The sequence below is a fragment of the Pteronotus mesoamericanus genome, unplaced genomic scaffold (genome assembly GCF_021234165.1).
Source record: "Pteronotus mesoamericanus isolate MK-2021 breed Mesoamerican mustached bat unplaced genomic scaffold, CSHL_Meso_final scaffold_54, whole genome shotgun sequence".
NCBI classification, from domain to species: domain Eukaryota; kingdom Metazoa; phylum Chordata; class Mammalia; order Chiroptera; family Mormoopidae; genus Pteronotus; species Pteronotus mesoamericanus.
The window spans coordinates 611553-619105 of NW_026555321.1; the positions used below are offsets into that span (position 1 = coordinate 611553).

The 7553-nt window shown below is 46.3% G+C and overlaps 1 pseudogene; it reads right to left on the reverse strand.

Annotated features, from left to right (window-relative positions):
* Positions 1-208: 208 nt before the first annotated feature.
* Positions 209-352, reverse strand: LOC129061153 (uncharacterized; annotated as a pseudogene).
* Positions 353-7553: the final 7201 nt, after the last annotated feature.

Sequence of the window (7553 nt, forward strand, 5' to 3'; positions counted from 1 at the left end):
AGGTGAGGCAACTGATTAATGTTTCTCTCCCTCTCTTTCCCCCTTCCTTTTCTTCTCTCTAAAAATAAATAAATAAAATATTTTTGAAAAACCAAATTGGTACTGGCGTGAGAATAGACATACATATAAACCAATGAAATAGAGTTGAGCAGCTATAAATAAACCTCAGCAAAAAACAAGAGTGCCAAGACAATTTGATGGGGGGAAAATAGTCTTTTCAACAAATGGTGCTGAATCAACTGGAATCTACATACAAAAAAATGAAATTGAATTCGCATTTCATACCACACTCAAAATTAACTCAAAATAGATCATACTACACTTGATCTTAGCCAAAAGGCTGAGAAGTGATAAAATCCCTTCCTTAGAAGCCACTTTATTTATAAAGGTCAAAACTTCCGGAAAAACCACAACAGTCAATTCAGAAGGCACATCCCCTCACTTACTGCAAAGGCAAGATTGCTATTATTTCACCATTAACCTGACCTTTGGGTGGAGACAAGCTCATGTCAAGGATTATCTATATATTTCTACTTTATCTAGAGATATTATCAAGAATGGATATTGAATTTTTTCAACTGACTTTTCTGAGTCCTTGAGATGAACATACAGTTTTTCTCCCTTGATCTGTTATTGGGGTAAATTATACTGATGATTTCATAATATTGAACCACGCCTGGTTTTCCTGAAAATGCAGCTCACTGAGCCTGGTTCCTAGTGTTGCTATATTACATCGATATGAGCTTGGAGGGCTTCCTTGTGCTCCATCTGCTCTGAGTGCTGGTGTTATTTTTGGCTTTCTGTGGAGGCTTGTCTTAATTTGCCGTGCTTGGAGATGGTGTAAGTGTTGGATTTCTCTGTTTCTTGAACGTCTGGAATTACCTACCTGGGACAGCATCTGAGCCTGGTGATTAGAGGATGCTGCATTCTCAATTCCTTCTATGTCTATTGGTATGTTTAGACTTCTTATCTCTTCCACAGTAAATTTTGTTGAGTGCTATGTTTTCTAAACAATTAATCATTCCATCCGTGTTTCCATCTAATTTGCACCTACGCTTGCCAGCCATTTCCTGAGCCTTCTTTTAATGTCTTCTCTATCTCTCACCAATTCTCCTTTCTAATTTAATTTATTTCTAATATAAGTAGTTTTGTCAAAGAAACAGTAATCAGCCCTGGCCAGTGTGGCTCAGTTGGTCGGGCATCGTCCCACACAGTGAAAGTCCTCTGGTTCAATTCTCAGTCGGGGTTCCATCCCAGTTGGGGTGGATATGGGAGACAACCAGTTGGTGTTTCTCAAATCGATGTTCCTCTCCCTCCCCCTCCCCCTCACTTCCCCCCTCCCTAAAATCAGTAAGCATGTCCTCGGGTGAGGATTAAAAAGAGAAAGAAACAGCAATCAGATTTTTAGTTTATTCACTCCTTTTTCTGCTTTGTAATTTATTAATTTCTGCTTTCCATTTACTACCCTTGGTGTTCTTTCCTAAGTTCCCAAATGCTTTTTTTTAAAAAAAATAGTTTTTAATATATATGTTTACGGCTTTATTTCCTTGTGAAGTCAGTTTTGGCCACCTTCCATTAATTTTGAAATGCTCTATTTTATCATCGTTAATTTCTAGAGTTTGCGATTTCAACTTCAGGAGTTTTTCCCGTTACCACATTAGTAAACAATTTAATTATGCTAATAAGTATGCTGCTTATTGATTTGTAATAAATATTATTCATCATGCTAAATGCATTCATCAAGACCCTGGCAGGAAGCAGATGGTACACTGCAAAGGATTTAACTAAGGAGAATTGAGTGAGGAAATTAAACACAGTGCTGTGGCCTGGGCTGAGGGACCCGACAAAAGACGGTGAGGGGCCCTGCGGAAGAAGCCCTAGGGTCCTCTGGGCCTGAAGAGAGGAGGGCAGGGAACATCTCACTGAAGCCATGGAGGGACCCAGCCACAGCCAGGACTGCAGCGGGTGGAGAGGAGTAATTCTTCCAACCCCTCCCTCTCTCCCCCGCATCTTCCGGGCTTCCGCCCACACCCTCTGGCTGAACAGACTGAAGGCAGAGGCCTCGGAGATACCACCTGCAGAGGTCAGCCACGGCAGGACACTGAACAGGGCAGATAAAGGAGGAGACGCACATCTGGGAGCAAAAATTGGGACTAACCAGCACCTCAAGTAAATATCACTCTACTCTTATTTACACATCAGAAATAGATGCAAACTCCATTCGTGCTCTGTGCTGTATGCTATGATAAATTTTATTTGTTATTTGATTTCAAAGCATCCTTGCATTCCTAGAGCACTTGCTGCATATTCTTGTCCACTTACAGTTGAGTTGCTGTAACATTTCTATTTAGAATTTTTACATCGATAACTCATACATGAGATTGGTCTATGATTTTCTTTGAATGATGATTATCATGATTTTGTATCAGGGTGACAGTTGCCTTATAAAATCAGATCTTTTCACATTTTTAAGTTCCACGATCACTTATTTAGCGAAAGAATTATGTATTTCCTAAAGTTCAAAAAAAAAAATTACTCATTCATGTTCCCACACCAGCAACTGGTAGTTTTTCTTTCAGGTAATTCTTGGGTAACTTTTTAGAGATTTTCATAATTACTGGTCTGTACCGGTTTTCTACTTTTTGAAGCAGTTTTGGTCATTTACAATTTCCTAAGAAACGGCTGCTCTCCCAGAGATTCACATTCTCCCTGGAGCCCCTTCCCCCAAACGTGGGCGCCACATTGGTTAAAGGACATTCACTCTGTCCCCCCACAGAGTTGTGGTGGCAGCTGCCTGGAGGGGCCCCCTAGGGTTGGATAACACAGTTAAAACTCTTCAGAGGGGATTTATCCTGCAGACAGGATCGTTCAGGCTTTCCCACAGCTGTTGACAATCGCCACACCCGTGGAGCTGACCCTAGGAGGATGTGCTGGAGGTGACCTTCCAGACTGACTCGCCACCTGGCTGTGGACCCTCAGCGCGCGCCTGCCCCGGCACTGCCCGGCACTGCACGGCAGCTGTCATCTTGCCCTCCTGCTTAGCACAGGCCACCGGGAAGTGTGTGCCCACGGCCCTGGGGAGCGAGAAAAGTTGGGGGGGGGATGTGGCACAGGGGTCCGGCCCTGCCCTAATCATGAGGTCCCTCCCCTCCCCAGGCTTTCCGTCTGGCCCTGGCTCTGCCACTTCAGTGTGTCATCGTGACTGGCCTCGCTGCGCTTCAGTGGCCCAATCAATGAAACGACAGGCTCTGAGGCCTTTGCAGATTCATGGTCCTGTTAACAGATCCCTCCCACCCCAGGAGTCCGCTTAGAGTAAACAAGCTCACCTTCAGCGCTCTCTGATAAGAAATGATGCTCCCACTTAAGTAACAGTGTCTAAGATCTGCTTCTGGAGGAACCAAACGGCCCTCCCGGTCCCCGTGCATCTCCCCTCGGGCCTGCATTGGACTGAAGTTTCTCTCAGGCTGGGCGGAAGGCACCAATAGCCTGGGCAGGAACCTCGTCCTGGGGAAGCAACCTTTTGAGCATCTAACACCTTGAGATGCACTAATGCATCTAACTGGCAAGGTCAGGGGCAGCAGGTTGTATTGATGCGGAGGGAGAGGTCTAGGGATGAAATGTCACTGGGGAAGGCAGCCTGCATTGACAACCACAGTTGCAGGGGGCGGGGAGGGGTGTCACTGGTAGATAGGGGACAAGGCATGTGGTGGCTTTGGGGACCCTGGAGGTGGCGGTGGAATGCAACACAGATTAGCCTGCAGGAGTGAGAGGAATGCTGGCATGGAAGGCTCTGGCAGCACCTACAGCACCGTGTTTGGAGGCCCATCGAGCTGGGCTTCCACCCCAGCTCTTCCACTCCCTGCTCAGTTACCCATCCTCTGGGAGCTTCTTTCCTCATCTGCAAAGTGGGAATAATAATGCCATCTTTAGGGCTGATGGGAGAGTTACATAAGATGACGTTTTAAAGTACTGAAGCACCGCGGCTGGTAAGTGGGAGGATTCAATCAATATACATATCACTGTAATAGAGGCCAGTCTGGCCACCATCCTGCTCTAGAAGCCATTTTTACTTCATTTAATTAATTACAAATACTTTTGCATTCCTGCCAAGCACTGTGTTGGTCACCCCAGGGTTACAGGGAAGAAGGCGGCACATTCCCTGTCCTCCAACAGCTCCCAGTCCCGGGGAGTAGACAGATTTGTATACAACCAGGTGCACCACAATGTGGCCCTCGCTCAACTGTGCTCCCTGTAACCGAAGATCTGGGGGCTAGACTCAGGGCCACCGCCATGTGGGGCCAGGCTCATGGCCCGGACTCCACCATCCCTGGCCCAGTTCAGCTCCTCCCAGTCTTTGGAGGATAGCAGTAGACCCTGGTGGGTCTCCCGGCTGCTAATGTTTATCCCTCCAAACCTTCCTCCACGCCCCCATCAGGAGGACCTTTCTACAGCTCAAATCTAACCTGTCAATCCTCTGCTTAGCCTTCAATAATGATTTTGCCAATCTCCTTGAAATCTGTAAATGGAGTTCTTGCTTTGAATAAGAGATTGATTGAACATTTAATCAAACAAGATGTCCCTGAACTAGGAACACGTGCATTATTCCAGCACTCAGACCTCTGGGTGAGGTAAGACTCTATAGAGACTAAAAATACAATTTAACTGAGACCCTTAAGCATTAACATTACTGGAAGTCAGCGAGTCTCCTGTTGATCTCATTGAAGGATTTAAATCATTGTAAAATGTGATTTCTCCAAGCTTAGTAACAGCGAATCATTAATGATATTATAGCAAAAACACAAGCAAACTAAAGAAACTACATTCAGAATTCTTCACTTGGAATTTTGTTGACCTTGAGATTTTTCTAAACCTTTGTGGAAACCCTGCCATCTAGGATGTGGGGTGGTACTATCTTTTGGAAGTGGTATTAACCGATTCCACTTAACCATGAGGTCAACCCAATAATTAGCCATGGAAAGACCAACGGATCCTCTTGCCACAAAATGCGAGAATGACAGCGTGGTTCTCATTATTCACTTCTTAGGCACACAATGGAAAAGTTTCTGTCTAGGGATGAGACTGTTACCGAACACACGGACCCATGGGCGGTGTTGCCCAGATGCTATTACCAAAACAACGACATCCCCCTTCCTCGGGGTCCCTCGGTTGTAGGTCCTCTGCCCGCCGCCCTTGGAATTATGGCTCTGAATGGCACAGTTTGGTGAAAAGGAAAGGAATTATTTATTCAAAAGTTATACAGGTTTGATTAATGGCTAAATGTCTCTTAAATCTCAAAATCCCTTTAAAACAATCACCAACACACACATAGTCCTGTCTTCCCCGCTTTGCCCACTTAGGTCAGTGAGGCCTGTCAGGGGTACCGTCCTTCAGAAGAAAAAGAACAGAAGTCCGGGGCTCCGCTAAGCAGGCCTCTCGTGGTCCTCAGCACCATCCGCTGGGTCTCCGCGATCTCCAGCCCTTATTCCATAACCATGTGGCACCTTCTCCTGGCCCACTAGCAGGAGCCCTTTCTCCCCTCTTTCTTCCCGCTTGGTCTTCACACTGTTCCCCAGTCTGTGTCTCTGTCTCTCCTGCAGGCCCTTGTCTTTCCTCCTTCCTTTCCCAGTTACATTCTGCATTAAGTCTTTCAAACCTTCCTGATTAACCTTGGTGATATGCAAAATAACCTCTTTGCATATACGGAATGAAGCTATCCTGTTATTGACATGCAAAATAACTCTCAAAGGCCCTGCTCAAGGCTCCCATCCTCCCTGGCAGCCCGCCCTGGGGTGGGGAGAATATATTTTTCTTGGACACCCCCATCTCCGGAGTCCGTCACAAACACCCTTTGCGGGGGCCCTGGATGTGCCCCGTCACAAGACCACAGTTTTATTTTGGTCCTACCTGTGCAATACTGAAGTCCTGTGACATACCAATGTACCTAGAGGAGGAATATCTAACATGGAAATCAGAATGCCACCTCAGGTTCCAGGCTTGGACATTCTCAGGGTGGTCGTTTTGCACACTTAATTGTGTGGCATCTGAAATTGGTTCGTAATATAAACTGAATGTTATTTCTAATACAGAGGCACTTGAATCACCCCTGAGTCACAGGACCAGTCCATGGGTGTCTGCGAAGCAGCACCGTTTCTCCAAAAGACACTTGTCCTACAAGCTTAGCCATCACACAGTTTTCCTAGGAACTGTCCAGGTGCAAGCCTGGAAAAACCCTCGACTTGATGGCCAGTGGCTGATCCCAATGCTGCATGCATTTACAAGGAAGATTGCATCTGTCACCACACTCTGACACTGGCTTCTAGTATTTTCCATGATCAAGAACTCAGAACAACCATTTCAGGTAAATGGCTTCTTCATTGGAGTAGGCTCTTTTTTTGAAAATGCCTCCAAGCTATTTAAGGCTCAAGGACCAAGATTCTAAATCCCCCAGTCCTTGGCCACCTGTCTTCACCTGTGGCAGGTTCCTAGGAGGAGATAAGAAAGAGGCCAGAGTAAAGAAAATGCAAGCTTTCCCTTGCCTTGGCCTTAGAACCGAGTAGAGACAGCCCAGCCTTGGGAACTGAGCGAGGCCACAAGAGGGTGACAATCTTTGTGTCTTGGGCTAAGGACTAAGCTAAAAGTAGCCTGTGATGGTTTTAGGGGTTAACCTACTGGGCCGTGGTGCCCAAATGTTTGGTCAAATATTATTCTGAATGTTTCTGTGAGGGTATTTCTGGATGAGATTAACATTTTAAGTTGTAGGCAGAGTAAAGCAGATTACCCTCCATAATGTGAGTAGGCCTCATCTGAACATATGAAGGGAACAAAAGACTGGTGTCCCGTTAGCAAGAAGGATTCTGCCAGTAGACGGCCTCAGGCATGAACTGAAACACTGGCTACTTCCTCGTCTCTAGCCTGACAGCCTTTGGACTTGAACCTCAACCCCAAGCTTTTCTCTGGATCTCCAGCCTGCCAGCCCATCCTGCAGATTTAGCCTCTGCCAGCCTCTGTCATTGTTGCATGAGATAATTTCTTCAAATTAATCTCTCTCTTTAGATAGATAGATGATAGAGACAGACAGACAAGCAGGTAGACAAACACATATCCTCTCTGTTGTGTTTCTCTGGAGAACCCTGACAAATACACAGTTCAAGAGGGCTTCTTGAACTTCCTCTTGGGCTCACAGAAGCTGAGAAGAAGAAAGGAAAAATAAACCCAAGAAACAAGAGACCCAAAAGGGGAAGCGTGTCTCTCCCAGGGCCCATAGCTGATCCACCTGAGCTCTCGCCAGGAGGCTGTCGCCAGTCAAAGGTAGCCTTCCCAAGCAGGCGTTTGGCAGGGGAGTGTTTCTACACCCGTGCTATGGCCTATTTTACACCAGATCCACACCCCTGAATGCCCAGAGTGTTGGATATTTTCCATGACTCTTCAGACCCAGTCTCCTCCTACCTATACCAGCCCCAAGAACTTGTCTTTGTGAGCCACAATGGCAGGTTCTCTCACCCCCAGGATGGGTTCAGCCTCCCAGGAAAGGTCATTGTTAGGCCAGGCAGCCC